This window comes from Mytilus californianus, unplaced genomic scaffold (assembly GCF_021869535.1).
Source record: "Mytilus californianus isolate M0D057914Y unplaced genomic scaffold, xbMytCali1.0.p SCAF_2, whole genome shotgun sequence".
Lineage (NCBI taxonomy): Eukaryota > Metazoa > Mollusca > Bivalvia > Mytilida > Mytilidae > Mytilus > Mytilus californianus.
Genome location: NW_026262668.1, coordinates 95,080,422 through 95,106,910, shown reverse-complemented (window position 1 = coordinate 95,106,910; position 26,489 = coordinate 95,080,422). Strand labels below are relative to the sequence as shown.

The 26,489-nt window shown below is 30.8% G+C and overlaps 1 protein-coding gene across 1 annotated transcript in view; it reads left to right on the top strand.

Moving 5' to 3' along the window:
• The first annotated feature begins 341 nt into the window (after positions 1–341).
• The window catches only part of LOC127730444 (corticotropin-releasing factor receptor 2-like), a 147,657-nt gene continuing 121,509 nt past the window's right edge, over positions 342–26,489 (top strand). Inside the window, exon 1 of the mRNA XM_052238870.1 lies at positions 342–552. The gene's annotated coding sequence lies outside the window, so the exon portion shown is untranslated. The remainder of the gene's footprint in view (positions 553–26,489) is intronic.

Genomic DNA, 26,489 nt, shown 5'->3' with positions numbered 1-26,489 from the left:
AAGAGACGAATCAATTTCTAATGAATATTTTAGAACTCAAAGTAAAGTATGAGACATGATTACCGCCTCAGGTCAAATGCATGCAAGAATTCCAAATGTATTTTAATACTTAATAAAATGCAATATTCCGGTTAAGCTGCTTACTTAAGTCTTTATATAACTTTTATTATATGACACAATTGAAAATAAAAACAATATATTTTATTCAAATGTACCCGAGTTTACGGTTATATCAGAAGATAAACTTAACGTGTTTATATATAAATGAGATAAAATATGCATGGGAACACAACATGATGATAGAAAATAACACCTCAGTATTTTGCCAACAGGTGAAATTCACGCCCCGATTGTCTTCATATTTTTATGTCATTTTGTCATTTTCTTAATGTTTTATTCATGTGGCTACTGTGACAAAATAACCTGTTATAGTTTTGAAAGAAACATTTACAGACTGTGAGAAAATCTAAACATTTGAACTGTGTGATTATTCTCCGTTATAATGTTATAGTTTTAACTAACATTCATCAAGATGGATAATACACGAGTCAGGTAAGAGTACTTTTTTTAGTTCTAATGTTTGAATAGTTATTTTCAACAAAACAAGTCTATTTAAAGGCTTATAAATGTAGTGACTTTCTGGACTAGTCTATAAGCTAACATCCATGCGATTTTCATGTAGGACTCAGAAGTATGTTGAACTGTAACGATTTTCATACATTAGTACTTTCGTACTAGAGCATGATCCCTTTGAACGGAAGAAATAAAAAAATAATCTTAAATATTTTCCCAAGAAACTCACTTTTTTATATATGAAAGATGTTGGGGTATACGCCAATAAGTCATCTAGAGGTCAACATATGTCCTCCAAGAAAAGGCAAACGTTGATGTAGAATAGTTACATAATATCTCCATATGCATGTCTATGCATTTACAAATTTGTAAAAGGAAACTTTTCATTTGTTTATGCATGATGATACGGAAGTTTTATTGTTATATGATATACGTCTAATATAACTTAATGTGAGGAGATGATTGATTACACAGTTGTCGTGCCCATCTTACGTAATGACATAATAGTAAAGGACATACTTATTAATGAATCATTCTATGAGTGGTGGGATTAAATTGGACGGTGGGTTAATTTAATGTATGTAAAATAAAGGTCAATGATATCAACGATGTCTTTTGAAATATCTGATAATTTAACATCATTTATAGATGGCAGCATTATAGAAAGTTACAAATCAAATACTTATGATATAAAATTTCAAGATGATTATCCAGCATATAAATAAGCGACCGACTTCTCCTTAAAGTTGAGTTCTTTAGTTCGGACCAGTTTTCATGCTTTTTTTTGGTTTTTGCCATGGTTTTCATTGGTTTCTCATCTGCTAATGAATTAAGATTGTCCCTTTGGTATCTTCCACCAGTGACCTTTTTTTCAAATGAATATTACCACTGAAACCAATATGGCAATATAATGGGCACATTTTTAATGTGCTTTTCAAGATCATACCTGTAATTCAGTGGTTATCTTTAATACTGTCTGCTTTATTTGATTTTCGTTTATTGTTTTGTCATAAATCAGGCCTTCGTTTTTCTTTTTTTAAATTTTTCCACATTTTGTCATGTCGAGGCCTTTCATAGCTGACTGTGCGGTATGGGTTTTGCTCTGGACTGTTAGATTGTTATCTCATTGGTAATCACACAATATTTCCTTATTTTCATATTATGAATTATTCAACACTAGACAAGAATTTAAACTAAATGAAAATCAACTGTCTCCTCCGGTACGACAAATAGAGTATGGCTTAGGAAGAATAATACTTGTTCTAGCGTACGATATTTTGAATTTCCATGACTCTGAACAGCATTGTATTAGTTCTGATTGTAAAGCAAAACATTGCAACAGATGTACACTTTAACAGGGAATTCTTAAATCATTAATAATTTACCTTAATCAAATAGATACATAGGGATATATTTACTTGTATTTGTTATGCGCGCAGGCTCAAAATCGAAGGGTTGTTGAAGCCTATTGGAATTTGAATAATAGAGAGCCTGCATAATATACCCTTAAGATATATATCAAATTTTTACATATCCATAAATTCTGCAGCAAACATTGCTGTTGAAGTATTTTGAAACATTATTGAAAATTTGACATGATTTTGTAAAAAAAAATCACCGAGGGATATCCTTTTCAAAAACGAATTAGTTTGTATCTAATATAAAATACACCCAACTTCATGACAGTGGTGTGGGTCTCATTGGGGTCTAAGCGTGACCCGGGATTGCCGATTTTTTGTAAGCGTGACACGTGAAAGTCAAATTATTGTGCCGTGAAAACGGGAAATGAAGTCTAGCGGGACACGGGAAATTACAAAAAAATGAGAATTGCTTACGTACATAGTGTAAGCGGGATACGGGAATCTGACAAAACAGTAAGCGGGATCCGGGATCAGAACCCCCCAATGAGACCCCCAGTGGTTACAAAGCAACTTGTCGAAATCAATTTTATTTTGAACCAGTAGTCCACAGCTTCCACAATAAAGTACATTACCTTTTGATGTTGATGTAACTGTGTCCTAAAACTATTACAATGTCATTATTTAAATTACATAGTTTCAACTACAATCGCACGCCAATCTTTATCCTAAAGGACAGTTGATTGGATAAAAGTGATTGATTGCCACGCCTATATTAAACGAGGTCCTATGATCTTTCTGACCCACTGTCGCGCGAACAGTGGGTCAGGATCTCAGGCTACTATGAACTGACTTCATATAGGAAAAATATTCCAGATATATTTAGACATTTAGTTGGGAACCAGTATTCGATATTTGAAGAAAAAAAAATATATTGATATCTCTAATTGTTTCAGTATTAAAAGCGTTGAGTAACGAACATGACTGAATTATAGATTAAGTTTGTGAAGTCGTATACACCCCCTTTTTGTAGTCTTTCCACAATAAAGAAATACAAATAATCTTCAGGTTTTGTGATTTTATAAGAATTGCAAATATTTAACAAATTCAAATTCTCATACAGGATGATTTTCCTTTTTCCGGAAAAAAAAGCTGAATACCGAAATCCCGAAAAATTAATCATTGATTCCCGAGTCCCTATAAGAGTAAATCCCGAATTCACACAAAAATATAGCCCCAACCCGACGTCCAGAAAAGATCTGTTCAAGAGTTCAGTTTATTTAAATTTTCAGAGATTAAATCAAACAAAAATATTTTACACAAATTCGTCTTCAGACAAGTTAATTGATATAGTATAGTCTGGATTTTGCTAGAACATAGCTAATGAAATGCATAAAATACCGTATGTCATAGGTCACGCACGGACTGTCTTACTTTATAGGGATGCTAATGCGCTACATCAAAGATAAGACATATTCTAACCAGACATTTATCCATTGTACCACAGAACTTAAATTAATCTGAATACATTGACCTCTTATCCTGTCGACTTTGAAGCCCGTCAGACAGTTCCACAGAAGAGACCTTGATTAAATTTGAAATTTAAATAACTCTTAGTTTTCACGGGAACGAAGATTTTGCAAGTACTTTGTAGTGATAAGTTCATCAACGAAGTAATTTAAAAGTAAGACGCCAAGGTCGAAACTAGCTCTAGTTCACAAAAACGAAAATATGAACCGTCTTAAAGCAAGAAGGTCTCCTCGTGTACCCGAAGTTTTGTTTCGCTGACATTATGTTGCTGGTGGATAAAGTCGCACCGACTTAAACAATGTAGGGTCTACAGAGAAATGATGATTTAAGGGTTCGAGGTTCAATGTATGTATCATTTGAATAAAAATATTATCTATGTAGAAATTTGCTGTCATTTCAACTTGATTCAAACTCAATTATGTATATTTTATTGTTTTATAAAAAAAATCCACCCCTAGTCCTATAATATAAGACTTCGTAGGTTCATATATCGTTTGCCTTCAACGTAAAAATATCCGATAAAAAAACGTAGATATTATAGCAACTATAAGTCATCGTACGGCCTTCGTCAATAAGCAAAACATAAAAGGCCCAGACATAACAAAATGTAAAGCATTCCAAACGAGAAAACAAAAGCCTTAATCATGCTCAAAACAACATTCGAGTAACAAATACGATACACAGCAACGAACGACAACCACTAAATTACAATCTCCTGTTTTGGGACAGGCGAGTAAAACATATTTTTGTGCGTTGTAAATTACACCACAGACTTTCTTTATTCAAAGAATTAAGTTCGAAAATACACAATTATTACCAATTCACCATGATAAAGAAGGTTTATAATGTAATGTCTTTCGGATTCAAACTAATTAACTTTGGTTAGCGATGCAAAATTTTAGATATTTAGCTTGCAAGTTAAAAAAAATACAGGGGAAATTGTCCGCATCTTTTTGCACCGAAGAATATCCGACGAAAACGGTATTTTTTATCTATCACATTTTTGTTCATAAAAGACATCGTGAGTCTATAGTAAAAATTAACATTTAAGACTAGTGTGTGAAATGCATTGCCTCTTTTACCAAATATATTCACGCACGTAGCGAGAATGTATATATTTCAATTGACAAAAGAGAGGCACGTTTTTACTGACTTATATTGCAAAAGAGAACTTTCCCCTGATACACAATATTTTCAAGCAAATACAATGTAATCTTACTCTCGTACAACTCCTAATCACTCCTCTGTTTTCATATTTTAAATGAAATCAATGGTCTCGTAAAATTTACGACTCCAGAATATCTTTCACAGTTGATTAGTATTTGAAACATCGGTACTAAATATATCATGCCGAAATTTCTTTCTTATGCACCGATTTTTTTCCTTTTTTGGAAGAGATGCATTTTTAAAAAAATAAAATGTTTCACTAAATGTCTTGAAAAATGCATTGTTTGTTTTGAAATGGAATGGAAAAAGTAGTTTATTTGGATTTTCTACTGAGAATTATTTTTAATTTAATAGATTTATTTTGAATCCATGTAAAGTGTCCCAATATGACGTTCAAAATACGGTTGTCAATTAATTTAAGAAGAAACGGTCATTGAACAACAAAAGGGGTTACTACATAATCAGATTGTTTAATCCTAATTCAAAATAAAGTTGAAATTGACAAGCAGCTTTGTACCCGCTGTCATAATGTTGGTTGTGATAGTTTCCGATAGAACTTTGATATAATATAAGAAGATGTGGCATGATTGCCAATGAGAAAACTATCAAACAGAGCCCGAATGAAGCGGATTTAAGCAACTATAGGTTACCGTACGGCCTTCAACAATAAGCAAAACCGAATTTTAGCTAACGTTGATTAAAAACAATCACTCAATCATTTTTTTTATACATAATCAAAAAGAATGAAAATACCTCTTTATAACTCTTTATAACTTTTACGCCGCCGAAGCGCTTGTCTTGATTTTCCTACATCAGGAATGCCCAAAGCCAAGAAATTGAAAGCCAAGGATTTATAAGATCGAAAACACGGGAAAATATGCTTTCTATTTTTATTTTTTTGCATGAATAAAAAAGGAATTCTCTGAGCTGCTGTTGTGGTCTTTGACGTCGAACACACCTATTGACAATGCTCCACGTTGGACGCAATATGTAGCACAATTTTCGCACTAATACTGATTGATTGATTGTTGGTTGCTTAACGTCCAGTGGAAAATATTTCATGCATGTTTAGGATGACACACACTAGTACTGATACTGAATCAATTTTCTAATGTATTATAATAACAGAAGAGCGCCCTCAAAATTCCTCAATTCAATGGTGAACTTACGCCAAGTTAATAAAATCACGAATTTTAAAGATAACTATTACTAAGTAACCAGTAGTGAATCAATGATTCCAGTGTAGTGTTTCGGACAACATAGGATGTGTACGAATATATTACGCTTATTTAAGATAATTATTCTTACTCATTTTACAAATCGTGCCTGTCCAAAATCAAGAACCTCGTTTGTGATTGTCTTATGTCATATCGGAATTATTCTTTTTTTTTGTAATTTGGAGAATTGGTGTTGATGTCAGATCGCTCTGTTAAATTCATTCACAGCCATTAATACGCGGGCGATTGAGAGTTTGACATCTGTCCATAGTTAAAGAATATATTGACCTTGTATAGACATCTGTCCATAGTTAAAAACTATATTGACCTCAACTTGTCTATTGGTTATTTGTGACGTCCTATTGACGTAAATTTATTCATAGTCTTGTATTATTTTTAATTTTAGTTTCTTGTGTACAATTTGGAGTTTAGTATGGCGTTCATTATCACTGAACTAGTATATATATTTGTTTAGGGGCCAGCTGAAGGACGTCTCCGGGTGCGGGAATTTTTCGCTGCATTGAAGACCTGTTGGTGACCTTCTGCTGTTGTCTGTTCTATGGTCGGGTTGTTGTCTCTTTGACACATTCCCCACTTCCATTCTCAATTTTATTGTGAATATTTTCACACATATTAAATACATGTTTGACTTATATATGTCATTCAGTCCCGATAGGTACTGAACAATAACAGTATGTCAATGTATGCATGCCTTGTGACAAAGCCTTAATAATTTCAAAATGTCGAAAGTCATGAGAATCTCAAGTTGCAAGTTGACGAAAAGATATCTATTTTTATCTTATTGGTGTAATCTTTGACTTTTATCGTTTTGTTTAATTTGTGCAAATGATTTAAGAAGATATAGGGTTAACATTATAATAACAGAAAAGAACAATGTTGTCTTTTAACAAATTGAAAGCAGAATGTCATTACCTTTGTAAAAAAAAGATGACCATTTGTATAATGTAAAGGTGAATTAGCCTTCTTGTTCCTAGGTAAAGTACACGTCTTATATCAGAAGGACATGTTGCGTAATCACCTATTCTAACTGTGTCAATTGAACTGTTGAAGTTGATTAACAATTGATTTTTAGGGCTTAATTTGGTTTATAGTTCTTTATTTGTACCATTAACGTTTTAATAGTAAGTGTCAGAAACCACGTAAATGCATTAATATTATAAAAAGTGTCCATCTCCCAGGAAGCCAATTCAATTTAAAAGCAACCGGTAACTTTTATAGCTATTATTTTTTTTTAAAAGGAATAAATAACTCAATGACATGTAAATAGTTTTCTTATGTTTTTGAACGCGTAAATTATACATTGTAATGTCTCTTGTATATCATTTAAAAGACCGAAATAACGTGACTGTGTCTTATCATACATTAATAGTCATTAAAATTTGTGTTTAAGGGTTATCATTATTTTCTTTTCTTTGGATTCAGCAGATTAACGGTCCCAGAGTAAAGATATGCAGCTAATCCCATACTGCTGGTATGAAAAACAGACCATTTTATAACACCATGTCTGCCTTTCTGTATCATAGTCAAAAACAAAGATAAAGCAATTATAATTTTATGCCTTGATTTTAAGGATTTTTTTTTAAATCTAAATTATCTACTAGTCACTATAATCTTATATTTCTCTAATGTGAATTTGAATAAAAATACTATCATGCCCTGAGCAAGATAGTAGATTAGTGATATACAAGTTAAGTTATCATCATCTAAAATCAGAATTTGTATAAATATTGTGAGCCAAGAAAAATTTAATACTTAGTATGTTAATACTGTATCTTCATGTGCATAACCCGGAGGTAATAAAAATGTTTATCCTTAATCAATTGGTATGTCAGTATTATCTATGTCACGATGAAATAGGCTGTCAGAATCACGGTATTGTCCAGTTCCATTGAATGACCAGACGTTAATGGTGACATGCAAACAAAGCTTAAGATTAAAGGAAATAAATGAATGCTTATTTGAAAAAGAGTAATCAGTAAACACAGGTTGAAAGTTTATGCGACAGATTAAGTTCACTAGTCGGTAAGGTAACATATTTTCTATTCAATTTGTAACTGGATATCGCTGGCCGCAGATAAAAGACATGGTAGTCGTTTGACCAAATATCTGTAACATATAACCTTCACATTTAATTTTTTAGAAGAATAGACATATAAAAGGCAACACAGTGAGAGAAAAAAAAACACATTTTACGCTTTTTCAATAGATGATTATTAATACAGTAACGAGTAACACAAAGCCTGTTGAATGCAATCGTTATTTGTACGCTTCTTTTAGTAAAGCATAGGCGATCACGTGTGTTATAAAAAAAATTCTGTGCGATTTAATTGGAAACGTTTTTAAATCATTTTATAAAAATGGCAAAGAACAGTGAAACAAAGAAAATGTAAGTAGAGTGTTATGATTATATTTTTCATATGTATACTACTATCTTTGTACGTCAATATAAAGTAACTATTGTTTTCTGGTTCTATACATGCGTAAACTTGGACTCTGGCTAAATTGATAACAAAAATGGACCAACTATATATTTTGATTGACATTTTGATGTCTTGTGTAGGGAAAGTGTCACACTCTCATCACGAAAAAGACCCATGGAACAATTCTTTGGGTCTATTAGCAAAATTTCTGTACCTGTCTAGCATACCCTCATTTCTAGTGGCAATCTTAACTTCCTGTTCGGTTTACCCCTTTTGCCATTGGATGTATTATTAATCTGTTCACGCCGACAATATGCATGACTTATTTGTAACTGTACGTGAAGCAAACAACAATCAATCAATCGGATTTCATCATCAAGTTATCAGTTAATCAATAATCAATAATAAGCAATGTTTTAAAATAGAATTCTTGTTAATATAAGGAAAACATGTCTATTAATGGAACAGAGTAAAAGCTGTTATTCACGTTATTTTTGCGTCCTGAATATTGCTACAAATGCTGTAAATATTATTTGAATAGAACCGTATTTTGTATAGTCCATTGATGGTAACATATCACATGTAGATGTTTAAGCTTTAAACACGTTATGTGATTGTCGAACGTATTTGCATTTGCATTTTCCTTATTAACAAACAAAAATTGAGACACTCTTTTCAAAATATGAGTTTTTTATAATTTATGTTTGCACTTGTTCAGAATTTTTTTTTTTTATTTTATGCTTAAATTTACATAACTATCCAGTCCAGCATAAAGGGATTATTGATTTGATATGCAAAAATGAGATAATGAGTAGATGTCAATGGGACAAGTTATCCTACAAAACAACTAACAATACGATCTCAATTCAGAAACGAATCTTTAAAATTAAATTGCAGTCTCCAATCTTTCTCCTTTTATTCAATTTTCATTGAAATTTTGTCAATATCAAACTCATCTTGATCATCTATTGACTCGAAAATGCACCATTTTCTGAAGTAAAAATAAGACAGAAATGGCAACACTCAAACTTAATTAACAGAATCATTATAGGTTTTTATCGCAATGATTATTTGAAAAATGGCTGAAAGTTTTTTTTAAAGTTCAGTACATGGTCAAAAAATCGTGAATGGGCTATGCTCCAGGATTTTAAACGATTTGGAAAAAAACATTGATATGCTGAAAGTCAAATAACTCATTAAAAGCTATTTTTGCTGAAATATGATTGAAAGTAAGATATTGACATATCAGCAAATATGTATTGAATGCACGTTAAATCAGCAAAAAAAAATTCTAAAAAATTTCTGTAAACACTCATTTCTGAAAAAGTTATCCATAGAGTTTTCTTTAAAAAGTATTATATTGTTGCCAGATAAATTTCCATTCGAATAATTTGAAATAATCATAGGGTCACCGGCTTCGATGAAAGTGTATAAATAATCTTTCAAATTGGAGATCTTTGTGAAAATTCATTAATTCACTAAAGCAGAAGTAAATGTAACATTGTAGCAGTGTAAAATCGAAAAACACAATTTTCCACATCACTTGACGACCATCGTCATGGTATTTTATTTTCCTCTGAAACAACAGGACAAATGCTGAAACAAACTTGACTGATTGATACGTATGGTATGCAGTTTACAATTTTGGTTTTTTGTTCCAGTCAATCAACCAACATGGCCGCCGTGGTTAAATATAAAATATAAGAGAAAAATGCATCTTATGTCTCGAAAACCATATTTAAAAAGCTGTCTTTATTTCAAGATTATGTTAATACAAAGAGAAAATCTGATAAGGGCAAAAATGTTTAGAATATCAAGTTCTATCTACTTTCCATTTTACCATAAATTAGCAGAAGATTACTTATAAGAGTTATTGCCCTTCAACGACTTTTTTTTAATCTTGAAAACTATTTATAGATAGAGAGAAACTGTAAACAGTAAAAATCATCAGCAAACCAAGATCTACAAACGATTTATGTGAGAGGAACAAGTTGCCATTTGGGCTATTTTCTTGAAAACAATTAGGATAGATAAAGCTAGACCAAGAAACTTTGAAAAGCAAAAATGAATACAAAGCTATGATGTTCGAATAAGTCTACATGATCAGAATGTCAATCGACCTCTAATATGAGTTTTTGTCCGTGAATGATATTTTTACCCCTTATATCATTATTTCTCAAAAAGCTATAGCTAGAGAGAGAATGTTAACAGATATGAATTTAAGTTACAAACTAATCAAATAATGTAATGGAAATGTTCATCGAACTACTTATAGAAGTAAGTGCGCTTCAATGACGATACATACCCAATATTTTACCCTTTTTTTGGCAATTATCTTGAAACTTATCATCAAATAACTGTAGGCAACAAAAAATTACTAGCATAACATGATCTAAAAAATAATTCAAAATCACCGAAATCAGATTTAAAAGAATTGTTGAATAGTCTTTTTTTAGAATAGTATTAATTCAAATAGAACCCTCGAAATTCAAATTTCTGATCAGTAGTTTTTAGAACTTTCTGAATTAAGAAATACATGTGACATTAGCCGTATCTCTTTATTTTTCGCAGTATATGTTTTTGATGGTTTCATCATCTCTTCGAATTCAACGTTTGTATTACTTTTAGACTGGAGTATTTTTGCCTCTAGCAACACTGAAGAGACATTAATTATCGGAATGCCCATCTTGTGCAATGCAATTGGTACTGGTAATGATACTTCTACCATTGGGTTGATACCTCTGCTGGTGGATTGTTAGTCACAGAGGGTATTTGATTTAATGCATGTCTTAATAGCGAAGACGACAACTGAAACTAAATCTTCTAGTTCACTTAAGTCGCCGTTTTAGTAACGTAATAAATATTTGACTAGTATATCTTATAAGTTCACTAATCTTGTATAGCCTTGATTGCTTAGAAAACCAGTTATCTGTTGTTAATTGAATGTATTAAAAAGGATGAATCTTCTGTTAGTTTAGCGGTATACAGATTTTGATAGTTAAAGTGTCTTTATCAAGAACATTATTGTTATCAGTATGATAGATAACGGTTAAACCATAAGATGAAGGATATTGACATATCATGCAGTGAACATGTTTCTTAAATACACTGGTCGCGCAGCTCAATGTGCTCATAGATGTATCAACTATCATATGTTAATGAATCTATGTTGTACATAAAACTGCTGTGTTGCTACAACACTGTAAAAGGTTATTTTGAGCGTTCACATTTCCCAAGCCAGGTTCCTGTTATCCAGTGGTTGCCGCTGGTTGCTGTCTGCCATAATTGTTTATCATTCATTTTTGTACTGTTAATCAGGCCGTTTTTCTTTTTCGTTAGAATCGTTTGAATTTTAGTTATACCAGGAACTCTTATAGCGTACCATACGATATGAATTTTGCTCTTTGTTGAAGGCCATACAGTCCTGTTCAGTTGTTCACATCTTTAGTCATTTAGTCTTTATGAGTGGTTGTTATTTGTCTAATTGGCAATCGTACCCCATCTCCTTATTGTTATAATTAACATATGTTACGTCATCATTTAAAGGGGCATAAGCTACGAAATATAAATAAATTAAAATATGATATTTGTTTTTATTAAATCATTAATCAAAGTGAAATAATGAAATAAAAACTCGCTTTTAGAGCCAATTTGGTTCAAATTTGTCAAAATAAGCTAAGAAACATTGCTGATGAATTATTCACTTGCAAGTGAAAAATTCGACCTCATTGAATCCGTATTCATGTGACCTTCAATTTAACCCCTTAGATGGGCATGGATTACGCATGTATATAGCTATTAAAAGGAAAAGAATGTCAACATTGAAAGTGAAACTAAGATGAACCATTTGGTTGTCTGATTCGATCCTCAAAAAATCATTCTAATACAGGAAAAAACGATGAAAAATTTACTGATTAACCTACAATATGAAATCAAACAGACCTAGAAAAATCCAATTGCACGTTGTCGCTATCTATTTATATTTATATACCAGAACACACCCGCGAAATCGCGGACATTTAGAGCGTGGTTGCAAGTATGTAAACTGTTGTAGGATGAATTTTCGTAAAACATTATATAACTGAAGAATTTCAGGAAAGGTTTCAAAAGTTTTAGTCTGCGGGTACCATGGTGACAGGACAATCTTTTTAGCCCTCCCCTTTTTTCTGTATACTATGAACATACATAAACTATAAATAAAGTGTATTTGCTATTTACTATATATTCCAAGTTTACTATCCACGGTGGTCACTGATATATTATATAGAGAGTCAATTGCAAATAACTTTATTTATAGTATGTATATGATCATAGTATACAGAAAAACGAGAAAATAATAGTTCTGTCTTAAAGTACTTATGAAAATTATGTGTAATTTTAAAACAGTCCTAAACGGAAGTCTTGTCTATGACTTAAAAGTCCGTCCGATGACGGAAACAATATCCGGACGCCTTTATTTTCTTTTTCCTCCCAAAATAACCCAAACTGAATAATCATAAGCGTGGATGACAAATGCGACTATGCATGGTACCTATAGAACACAAATGCATAATGATTAATTTATTGTTGAAGGAAGAGAAGCGACACACAAAATGAGGTCTTCTTGTTTAATAGTATAGATTTGTGTTTATATCGGGCTATATGACTGTCGGCAGCCTTCGGAGGTCATTTCGATGATAGATTAGATGACGTCTAGACAAAAATACACACGAAATGTTGATACATATTATTGATTCCATGTATTGTTAATTGTTTATTTTAAACGTTTTGTAATTGTGATAAACACTTTAGTATGTTATAAATGAATATGAGAATTAGAGTCAAATCGGTGTACATGAACTTGACAGTTAATGCCCCTTTAAATAGGCAATAAGTTAACTTGACAGATGCGTTATACTATCAAAAAATGACATCGGCAAATTGTATTACTGAGTGGTCAGGTATACTGTTTTATCGATGTAGCCTACATTATACCATGGAATGTTGAACCGGTGTTGTATATGAATAAACTGAGATATGTGATATAGGTGAAGGTTTTTTGTTCGTGCATAAGTATATACAAGTAGTCTATGTATATATGTCATGTCATGTACATTTTATCATATTTGCCATATTGATGTCCTACATTTCAAATATTACTGTCAATCTTATAAACAGGACAGTAAAAAAGTGTTATATCAAATGTAGTTTATTTGTTTATGAAATTCAGTCCAGTATCTCCTCTTTCAATAACTGCAAAACAAGGATATTAGTGCTTGCTTGTTATTTCTATCTTTATGATATTCTGCAAAAATGATTATGCAAACAAAATATGTGCTGGTTTTGATAAGTGAGGCCAGTTTATTTTCTCGTTTACTTTCAAACAGTAGTACTATTGTGAAATTACTCCTTATTTTAAAATAGCTTGTGATTGCGTTAGTTTGAAATTTTCATAAAATAGAAAGCCAACTGTACCTATGTCTCCAATGTATTTAAAGTCGTATTTATGTACCGCTGTTATATTCAAACAGCACAACATATTCGATATGTTAATACAATGACTCTATTTTGGTTTATACGGAGAAAACCAGTGTTTTTAATCATCGTAATATTTCTCTAGTTGTATGCGATATATGGACCGGCTGATGCTAAATAGATCATAAGGAGCAATATAAGTACTAAGTATGATATTCCTAATTATCATATACTTAGAGTAAATAACTTATAATTTTTACAGTATGATAATAGCATTAAATTTACGTGAATTCCATATTTTCCGAAATGGTGCTTAGCGGGCTGATATGAAAAATTTATCAACAGCTTCCGGCTATTATCGCATGGCATTCCGGCGTTACTCAAGAAATTCCGGAAAATACATCTCAATGGTACGTTTTCAGTGAAAAACATAACAAAGTTACAAAAACAAATATTGGGAAACACGAAAATATATTATGTAAAATGCAAAACAAATGATACAATAAATGCATTTTTCAAAGCTTCCAGCGTAATTTAGCAAGTTACTATACAAATGCTGACTTTTCCATACAGTGTTCATTATGTTTTGTTGTTTTTTTTATCGTGAATATAAAAATATATTATACTGTTGTTTTTCTCCTCTGTTGAGGCATATGATAGAAAGATTTCATATTGGATGTATTACATTTGGCGTCCGTCGTCCGTTAACTTTTGTCTTTTTGAACTTCTATTTGAGAACCAACTAAAAGGATCAATATATTTAACTGTTATTTTTCTCCATTGTTGAAGCATATAATAAAAAAGATCATAACACGTAATAATCTGATATTATTGACCTTACGGTAAAGACATGTTATTTGTCAAACCTATTTTATAACTCAATCGAATGAGTGGCTTTATATGTGATATCAGAAGTTAATGGACTTCTGGTGATATTGACCGAAGAGACAAGAAATGTATCTGTTTTGTCTGAAGGGCCATTCGGGTCTCAACGCAATTTTTGCGTTGCTATAAGAGCGCTTGACAATGTTTTTACGCGAACCTTAAACATACTCGAAGTGACATATAAAATAGTAAAAAGGAGTATTTTAAGCTTGTTAATAATAAGATAGAACTCAGAAACTGTAACACTCTTGATATCGTTAAGTACGAATTTCGACAGCTGTTTCATCTGACTTAAGTTTCTTGGTTTACACCAAGATGAGCTTACTAACATGATAGGCGAATCGATAGCTTCCTTTGGCACTTAATCTTAAAACGGAATAACATAATAATACCTGATAGGAAGGGATATGTAATGCATGTACAGTAGACAACAATCATTATAAATACAAGTTTAAAATCAACAAATAAAAGTAACAGTGCTATTATGTTCAAACTAGTCTACATTTTCAAAGATGTGGTACTATACATCTAGTTCAAGACGACACCTAGAGTTGGGCCGCTACAAGTCTTTAAAGGAGTAATCAATAATAACATTAACGGTATCACTTTTCTGGAGTAGATGCGCATTACGACAATAAATGTCACATCAGTGATGCTCGAGACCAAAATATTTGAAAATCCAAAACTTAAAAATGAAGAGCTTATAAACCAAAAAGGTCAAAAAGTATCGCCAAAGCCGGGCAACTTGCTATTAAAACTAACGAATTCTTCCTTTTTTTCGGCGCTTTGTATATGTGCCTATTGGCATTTCATTTGCGACAAAATAACACATGTCATGTGTGCAAATAGTACATGTAAAGAGTATAAAGAATAGAAATGAATTATTACTACTAGTATTTAGTTTATAAGTAACAATTTCTTCCGTTCATCAACTTTACATGTTACCTGTCTAGGTGGAACTAGGATATCAAGCAGGATAATTTCCTTAAAATTGTATTTTGTAATTAGGTTGACCTATTTCATCCTTTTATTTCAGATTGAATTATGTCCATCTTGTCACCCTGAACATGTCAACGGTATACAATTTCATATGAGTAATGAGTATGAGCTCACTTAAATTCTACACATTTTTTTATACGAGACTCTTTTTTGAGCAAATCAAGCATTTATTTTTCAGCGCAAATGAAATATAACCTTGTGTCGCAAATGAAATAATGGATTTTTTTTTTACAAATTTGCACAAATCCGCATGCGCGCTACAATGTTTTAATTTACTGTCTGGCAAAGGACATCATAATTATAGAATAGTCAACGTAATCATGGTCATGATCCTGTTATTTGTTATAAAATCTGACAAAGATAAATTAAATAGAACAAAAACGGATGATGTCCTTTAACTATGTTTAAAACCACAGCAATGCATATAATTAAGAAGGAAAGTTTAAAGTGCCCACAGCTGACAACATGAAACTTATTACATGAAAAGCTTTGCTTTCCCGATCGAAAGCAATTCGCATATTTATTAAACTGTAGCATTTATTATTATTTTTTTTTCTTATTTGTTTCCGTTTTTTGTAATGTACTGATAGCAAAAAAAAAGAGTGGTTTATATGTGTTGTTACTCTCTTGATAGCGTACATGGATATTACAAGAAAGGAGGGTATTAGGTTCTAAACAAAATTCAACTGTTCTGAATGGCGATAGATCAAATTGAGGGCACCGATAGATAACTTGATATAAACGTTCGCTTTTTTAATAAAATATCCTTATATAATTTGTAAATGCCTTCAAACAAAAATTAAATAAAGTATTTCTATACAATCTGCAATTGCAGTGAAATCATTGTCCGTTGTTTATGTAACTCTGATGGACAAACACATTTTAAATAAATTTCATCAATGATTAATAAATTCCTAGAATTTCTATCGTAACATCTTTTAATATAAAAAAAACTTATTGACTCACTGTATTACAACAACCGTTATGTAAGATATAAATCTGCCGATCTTTTAAGCATTGCGTTAAATGTTTAATGTTAAAGGGTTTTAATTTACTTGATCATTAATTTACTGTCAAGTGTACTAAGCTAATTTCATTAAAGAATATACTTCTGTTGATTCATTCTACAGTTTATTCCATAATGCCATCGCATTGTCAGTTTGCTTTCGACTTATGATTTTGAACATCCCTTTGGTTTCTTTCGCCTCTCCTTTAGATCCGTTTTTTCTTTATTTTATTCAGACAGTTGTTTGATTTATATTTTCAATTTGGCACAGTAAACTACATGTAATTCCTTTATAATACTAACATTAAATAAAAGTGAAGAACAAGTTTAGTTCCATTTGCTGAAGTCACTTTTTAAAAACTTTTAAAATTAGTTCACACAAACATTATAATAATCTTTATACAATTCTATAACTTAAATAATGAATATATCTAATTGCTTTGGTATTTCAACAACAGATGAAGTCGCAAACCACTTACAATAATGTTAAACGTTATCATACATTTGTACCAACAACTGAATACAATGACTTACAATTGTTTTCCATTCTTTCCGTTGGTTCATATAGTCTAACGTTTGATTTTGTCAGTTTTTATGGACATCACCCTTTCTGAATTTTCCCTGGAGTTCGGTATTTTTTATAATACTTGAAACTTTTAGATTTAAAATTATAGCTTTTATACTTCTTTCTCTCTCTTCATATGTACATATTCATTCATATGCATAAGATGGTCTTATGACAATCTTTGGTAGGATCAATCTAAGATATGTTTTACAGCCTACGACATGTCTCAGCAAACTTTTGTGGCCATCCTAATTCAAGTTCTAAAATGTAGGACATGTCTTAAGACACATTCATTGACATGGTCCTAGACTATAAATACCTCATCCAAGGTGGCTAGCTTTTAATAGTTAAGCTGTTTGTCCGTAATTATTTTAATTCGAAACATATAAGACTAAATATAACATTATAATTACATAGAGAAAATAACCGACTATCATATCATATACGACATTCAATGGCTTTTAAGTATAGAAATATAATTTACGTGATGACTTTTGCTCGGTCGTATTATGCTTTATGCAATATGTATGCTATGCTAGCAAGTTTTTTTTTTTTTGGTAAGTTCTTCATTTTGAAAAGATGATTTGTCAACTATAATATCCACTTGATAGATCTGGAAACTACGAAATTAGGCTTATTTAAACTTAATATTAAAAAAAAATCAGAAGATCCTTTAAAAAGATTCATAATCATAACATTTTCAATACCCCACAAAATTTAAATGGATTACGTACGTTAAATCCATATTTGACGAAAATGGAATTAGTTTTATTTGGCAAAATCAACTTCCATTAGATAAACTGGGTTTAAAGAACATTATTTCACAAAAACTGAATGACCAATTTATCCAACATTGGTTTTCCCAAATGAATAACTCTTCAAGAGGTGCATTTTATTCACATTACAAACAGGAATTTCGTTTGGAAACCTATTTAATAAAGTTGAAGCTGTGTGACAGGATTTATATAGCAAAATTCAGATGCTCAAATTTAAAATTTCCTGTAGAAACGGGAAGATGGTCTAGAATACCAAAAAGTGAGCGAATTTGTCATCTCTGTGGAAACGGGATAGGAGATGAATTTCATTATCTATTCAAATGTCAAAAACAGGAAATAAAACTGCTTAGAAATAAATTTATACCAGAATTTTATATTGCAAATCCAACGGAGTACAAATTAAAACAGCTTCTAACATTTTGTCATGTAGAACTTTACAAAAACTTAGCAATATTTTTAAAAATACTTACACGATACTTATGATTTATATTTGTCTTTTTTGAGTTGAATGTTATGGTAATTTGTGAATTGACATTTTGCTGTATTTTACCATGCATGCATGCATTATTATGTGTAGTGTAAATGTATTGAGTATAAAAATGTGTATATACGTGTATATACGATGTCCTCTTGTACACCTATGTGTCTGAGGTTTAATAATAAAGTATTGTCTATTGTCTATAGAACTAATCAAATTTCGCGTATACTATTTAACACCGTAATATATAATAATGTGCATTTAATATATCACAAATCAAGAAAGAAATCAGAAAAGAAAGAGATATTTAGTATTGCTGGCAAAGTGTTCAGACCAGAGAGATGCAGACTAAATGACAAAAAATTTGAACAACAAATGATGATCAAATGCAATGCTAACACTGTGTTGTAAGCGTACATATATATATATATATATATATATATATATATATATATTGTATATAACATATTGCTAATAAAATTGTGATAAAATGTAATGTGTAATTTGATTAATTACTTTAGTAATGTAATTGTAATTTAATTATTTACATTAAAAAAACCTGTGTAATTGATCATTTTTGCAATGTAATGTGTAATTTGATTAATTACATTCTAATGTAATTGACCCCAAGTCTGATTTGATACCAAAATTACCCAAATCTTTTACTTATTAATAAAGTTACAGTTATGCGTAGGAACTATTTTGTTTAAAATACGCATACCACTATCATGTATGTTCTTAAGTGAACAAGTGGTTCTATACATAAAACAATATTGTATTCGATACCTTAAATCATCAAATGTAAGATCAAACAAATAGGATCCAGCAACACAGCTGATACTGTTGTACCTGTACTTACAAGATTTACAACGTATGTTATGTTTATCAGTTGATCCTTCTTCAGTACAAAGTACCAATTTATTGATTTTTCTATTTTCATTGTAAGCCATTTCTTAATTAAATGGAATTCTCTTTGATATGGAACTGTCCGATAAATATGTTTTACTTGCGTAAGTTCACATTGCTTAATGAAATATAGAAAAAGTAGGGAAAGGTGTTAAATAAGCCTTGAACGCCATGTCAGTCAAATTGTTTCTTTGGGAATTCTAGTCAGAATATTTTATGAAGACTTTAATTTGTAAGGTTGTTTTAACAAATACTATGAGTTGAACCAGGGCCATCTAAAGCCATAATTAGATAGCTTTAATCAAAAAAATAAAAGCTGTTGCCATCGTATCAAATTAACAACTATTTTTGATGTTAACGTTAGGGTAAGCATAAATTGCAACATCTCTATCAATAAAAAACATTCAGTTGAGAGAACACATAAAAAGTCAAATATAAATAAAACGCCAGTGATTTATTTGATAAACGAAAAGACATGTTATACCCAGTAACACAAAAGCAGAAGTTTTAATTACATTTATATTTATATGTTTTTATCGTACGTGTACAAAATAACTTTGTCAGATGTTTGTTCTCTACTGAAAATCATCCTGAATGTATAAGTTACCGGTAGTGGCGTCAAATTGATACGTATTGATTATATAAAGGAAAATACTAATTTCTATTAACTTTGATGTTGTTGGTGGGTTGTTTTGTGATACACATTTACCCAACATTGATCACCATTTATTTATATGTGTATATGTGTGCATTCTGATGTTCACGATAGTTATGTATAACGCAACGATTGTTGTTTCAACAATATTTTTTAAAGTTTTATCGCTTAAACATTATAAACAAGAAAAAGAATCAGAATATTAATTTGTCTTTTGAGTTGTAGGTGTTTAATTGTTACCTACACATTTTCCTGTGATATTTTATTTTTTTATATTTCTTTGAGATTCCTGTTTTTATTATTGATATTAGATATCATACGGATAAGAAACATAAAGGGCTGACATTAATGTCAAAAGAAGACGTTTAATTTTAATTTGCATGATGTATTCTCTAAATAACTGCAGACAAATAAAATTGTCGTAGTAAAATTTAATACATATTAAAATAAATTTAAAAGGCAATATTAATACAACAATAGATACTTAGAACAATACAAGAACATCCGGGCTTGTGTACATGATATTTATCTAAACTATATAACACTGTAAAATGAACTTGCAGTCACTCATAAAGTAAATGGGTTTACCAAGGTCAGTATTAAATGTCTGTAGATAAAAGGAGGTATATAGTTTTCGTCGGTGAAAACAACAATCGTCTCACTTGTACTATAAAAAGACATCTATAGTTATGGATCTTCATTCTGTCTTCAGCAATAGGGAAATGCTTATGAATGAATTTAGCATGCAGCTACAAGCATTAATAAAGCCAAGTTTTGTAAATTTATAAGCAGAGGAAATTTTGCTTAGAATCATGCTTGCTGATTTTTCTTTAGTTTTTGTGATCAAATAGTTTTCTCCCTTTTACACTCAACTTTTTTTGAACATACAATGAAGCCACGGATTCATAAACTTAACGGTTGATAATATGTAGAAATTTTGAATAGAAATATAAAAATTATGTCCAGTACGCGTTTAAAAATGGGCTCTATTCGAACATGTTGAGATGTTTCAGTGATGTACTTGTTCAGTGTGTAAAGAATTTTAGAGGTCAATTTGACTTTAAAACTGTTGGAATTTCAATTTTTATCAAAGATTTGTTGGGTTTTCTTCTTTTTTAAAATTTATATCATTATTCTCTGATATTTCCCATTATTAATGAAATTTTTGTTTTGAAGATGAATGATTTAACAAACTTATACCAAACATTTAAAATTTTACTCTGCGTTTATTGATACCATTGAAAGTACAACATCTTACAAAAGATACACATTGCTAGAAGAAAATGAGCCACTCGTTCTCAGGTTGAGAAGGAATATGTTCGTTATTTGATTTTCTGAGGTAAACAATAGAAACCCCTTAAATATCTTTAATAGAGAGCGATGATTATTAATCATATAACACTCTTGCAAAGGATTTTTTGAATGCAACGTAAAACTTATCAATTTAGACATTTCTTATCACGAATACTTCTATTACATTATTTGATGGCACATCGACCCGAGAAGTAAAATGAAGTATCATAGTAATTGATTCATGATATATTTTGGCCATCATTTGTGACTTTCAGCAAGTGACATTCCCTGTTGATCACTTAAAACACTGCACACTATTTAATTAATTTATACATTTATACATGAGCTTTAGAATGATCGATAATGGAAGAAAACAAAAATTAATTGCAAAATGTTAACATTTTGTTTTTTTTATAAGGCTTAATTTTATCTAAGTCTAATTTTATTCGGAGTATAATTGAATTAATACTTGTAATTCGAAAAGCAAAGTGAATTTTCAATTTCAGAATGTCAAAAATTATAGAGTTTTCAAGAACCAAAACTGCATTTATAATTTCAGCTATTGACTTTAAGAGGCTCATCGTTTTGCGTATATATTGAAAAAAGTTGGAAATACAAATTAAGCAGGCTTCAACGTGTGTCTTTCAGATGAAGAACAGCAATAAAAGCACTGTTCCTTTGCCTTTGGTATTGAAAATTTATCGTCATACTAAACACTTATCAAAGGTGGTATATATTAAAAATAGTGAGACGAAATATAACACTAAATAAGTAAACATTAAATAACAAAAATACATTACAAATTGTATTAACAGGTCAAATTAACACGAAAGTACGATTTGAGAGTACTCGCAGTTACTGAAAGCTAGTTAAAAGCCAAAAACAATAATAAAAAAAAATCATGCATCAGAGACTAAAAGTGTTTTAACGTCATGGACAGTCAAAGAAGACATGCCTTGTGCAATGCCAAAATAAAAGTATCGACAGGCAGCAGGATAGTTAGGAGTTAACCTGTTAATCAATATGTATAGTGTTATATATATAGATAGAGTAATCTCTATATAGAAAATGAACGTGGATGTGTATTTATACATCCCAAAAACCGTTTGAAAATAATACAAATTTAGTTATGTTTTAATTTGCTGATGACAAAATCGATGTTAGTGCCAATGTAAACTATATTTAAAGATCTAATTACAACATTGGTAAGATAACCTTTACTAATAAGTTTGTTTAAAGGTTCGAGGAGTTTACACGGATCACATAGTGATTTCCGCGCTTTTAGTACAATATTACCGTAAAATTTAGGATGTGAAATACCGTTTTTAACAAGTTTTCTACAGGTACAGCCAAATTTACTAGTCAAATCTTTGTATCTATGAAAGAATTTTGTAAAAGTTTTAAGTAATTTATGGTAACGAAATCCCTGACTTAATAATTTACCAGTGATGCATTGATTACGTTCGTTGAAATCTATGACATCATTACACATACGGGCATATAGAACGAGTTGGGATATATAAACACCGTATGATGGTGCCAAAGTAACATCGCCGTCTAAAAAAGGCCTATATTGCAGTATATTACAATTAGCATATTTAGAGTATGTCGACATGCCGCTGCATGATAATTCATCATTTTATGAAGGCATGTCAAACTGTTACTAGTATCAAAAGTCCTAGTAATGGACTTCTGCTAGTATCTGTTCTATAGCACATAGATTTACGTACGGTGATGCCTGAAACAATGTAATTTATAAAATGACATTGTCATAGTTTTAGGACACAGTTGTTATCTGTATATGTATCTGTATCAACATCAAAGAATAATGTACTTTATTGTCGGAGTTGTGGACTACTGATTCAAATTAATGTTGATTTCGACAACGAGCTTTGTAACCGCTGAGAAAAAGTAGAGTGTAAGTCTCCACCTCGAAACAATTTCAGTGGTATATTCAGACAATTTATGAATAAAAAGAAATGGTTCCAATGCTTCTTGTAACGTGTTTGTCAAGAGTTTAAGTGATCTTTTCATTCAGTAACACTTTATATGAATTTTGAAGATATATTTAAGTTCAAAAATTCAAATGTATCCCCGTACACCGATGACACCAAATACATTGTTTACAAATTGAACTATATAAATACATGATAGAAATTTTGATTTGTGTTGTATCACTGAGTGTGACGTTTAAATCCAAAAGTCTAGTGAAGTTGGATTTTGGATGTTTAATCAGACGCCCTGCATTGTTAGAAGGTTGCAAGTAAGATAGGTTCTTAAAGGTACCGTAAATGAAGTCACAGAACAGTAGAGTTATGACTTTGAACTATTATGTTGCATGTAATCATGCATATTCAATGTTCCGAGTCTTTTTTTAATCTAAAATATTTGCAGTTTGATGATAAATGTTTTAACTTAACAACTACTTATTTTTTTTTTAAATTGTAGACTTGTGGGGGTAAACCTGGTTTTGACCAATTACTTTATTTTGACATTTCCTACACTAAGGCAGGGATGCGATTATAATAAAAATAAGGAGTTCAAATCTTACTGCACCAGATGAGCATTTAGACAAATTCACAATTAATGTCTCTTCAGTGATGCTCGAGGCCAAAATATTTGAAAATTTCAAAACCGAATACAAACGTTAAAGAGCTGATAAAAACAAAAATGGACCAAACGTAAAGTCAAGCCCAGATAAGGAATCAGAGATGTGCAAGAGGGGGCTACATAACTTAATTTATAAGATTTTCAAAATTTCATATTGTGAGATATCAATAAAACAACATCCGAATTTTCATGCCAGTATCGAAAGTACACACACAAATCACAGTGTGACAGACATGAACAATTTATGTGTTTTTTCTAATGTTATTGAATGCTTAATATAATGGTCTTCCTACTTTCTTAATTAGTGAATTTTGTCTTTGGCTTTCAAAAGTTTGTGGTATCACTAATTTGTATATTTATTTATGTAATGACTGATAAAATAAAACCATAATATAAAGGTATTTAAGTACATTTTGTTCTATACTTGGTTATTTTTATTATGTCATGTTTTTATATAAAAAAAAAGTGAAAATAACGAAGGGGTCATTCAAAACTCATAAGTCGAAGAAAAACTAGCAATGCCATGGCATGGCAAAAACGAAAAACGAAGAAAAGACGAACAATTCCACAAAACGCCAATGGCCAATGGAAAACTAAAGATTGAGCAACATGAAACCCATCAAATTCCGGGGGGGGGGGGGGGGGGGGGGGGGGCTTAGGTGCTCCGGAAATATACTTTATGCGGAACGTTAGAGTTCAGATGTTCAAAAAAATCAAACATAAAGTAACTTGAAATCATGATCCTTAGAAAGTTGTAAAATAGCTACAGTTCAGTCATGGATTTGTTCGTCTAGTTCTAATAGAAAAAACAAAGGATATGGTTTATAATATCCCTCTTGTATCTTCAATATTTGCTTTAATTTTAATTTTGTATCTTCAATATTTGCTTTAATTTTGTATCGTCAATATTTGCTTTAATTTTAATTTTTATTAAATGTAATCAATGATATATTCATGAACAAGGTACATTTAAAGGAATTAATAAAATTAAAAGAAAAAAAAAGTTCTTACTGTTTATATTACATTGGTCTTTTTGACGTAATTTGAATTTTGAATAAATTTGGAGTAAAATACGATAAACCAACAGTTATTAATGGTTTAACGCTGGACAGATGAAACAAGATGTTAAAACAGTCACATTCAGTGATAAAAAATGTAACTGTATTGGGCTTATGGTGGTACTTGGATGTTATATGAACAAAACACGGAGCCACTCTTTTTGGACGATACATATACATATTTTTGCACCTTCCTGTACAACTGCTATGGTGTACGTTAAACCTTCTCTTAGTTTAGATTAAAAAAAATATAACATTTTATGTTTGGTTTCTTTTAATAATCAAGCTGGTCCATTCGTGCTAGTTTCAATACCAGTAAACTGAACCATCAGAAAATACTTATTTAAATCGAGATCTAATCCGATTAATTTCACATAGACAGATTTTTTTCCTGAAATTGCTGGGTAATAGAATAATATTTCAGGAAATTCATTCTTGTTAACGGGACACTATTTGATGGAAGTTAAGTTTATTCGAGAACGGCGTAGTGGTGCGAGGAAAAGCCATAAACTAAATGATTGAGATTAGTTTTCTCTCTCATTGCCTTTAAGGTAATCAGACATCTGCTTATTAAGCTTCCTCGTCTGGACATCTACGATTTATAGACTGTAATCGAACTATTCACATTTCATATATACATCATCATATCTATGTATTTTCCCTATCCAGTCTAGTCAAGGAGATACACGATAAAACATATTTTTTACAATAAAAATGTTAACGTGTGGATAGTTTGTTGAATGAAAGGCCAGCTACCGTTTTTAAACGGTGAATCTTTATTAAAACAAATTGAAATTTCATTAAAGTTTTAATCAGTTTAGTGTTCTGTATATTTAAGTCTTGTAAATTCAAATAACGACAACGGTTAGGCACTTTTAATCTGTTTCTGAAGACCTTCGTCAATATGAAATGTGAATGTTTAGATGACAATTTTTTGTATGTTTTTCTTGTCATGAGAATATCTTATATTTTCAAAAATCACGATATATTCACTTTGTATCATTAAGGTGTTATTTAAAAAGAATTTTTTTCTTATTCGTTAGAGCTCAGTTCTTTAGAATTGTTTGTCAGAAATGTGAATCATTATGAGTCTGTCCCATCAATTGATATGGTACATCGGAAATACGTGAAGAATAAAGTAATCCTTTTTATGATTATATCACGTGCATTTTTCTTTTCCCTAGTATTACTAAACCTGCATTTTATTTTCCGAACCATTTGCAGTAATTGTAATTAGGTACCCGTTTACTTATGTGTTAGAACTATATACAAAAATGAACTATTATAGTGATATGTTTACTGAAGAAAACGTTATTTATCATTAATTAAAGGTACTAAAATCATTGCTAAACCTTGTGAAAACATATTTCTTATGTCAAACCTTATTTAAATTTTTATTCATATATTTATGTATTTTACTGTATGTTTGCACAAGTCTTTCGAATTCGGTGAAGGAAAACGAAGATCTATATCTAAGGATTGCAGAAGGACCATTAATTAAGGAACTATCAATCATGA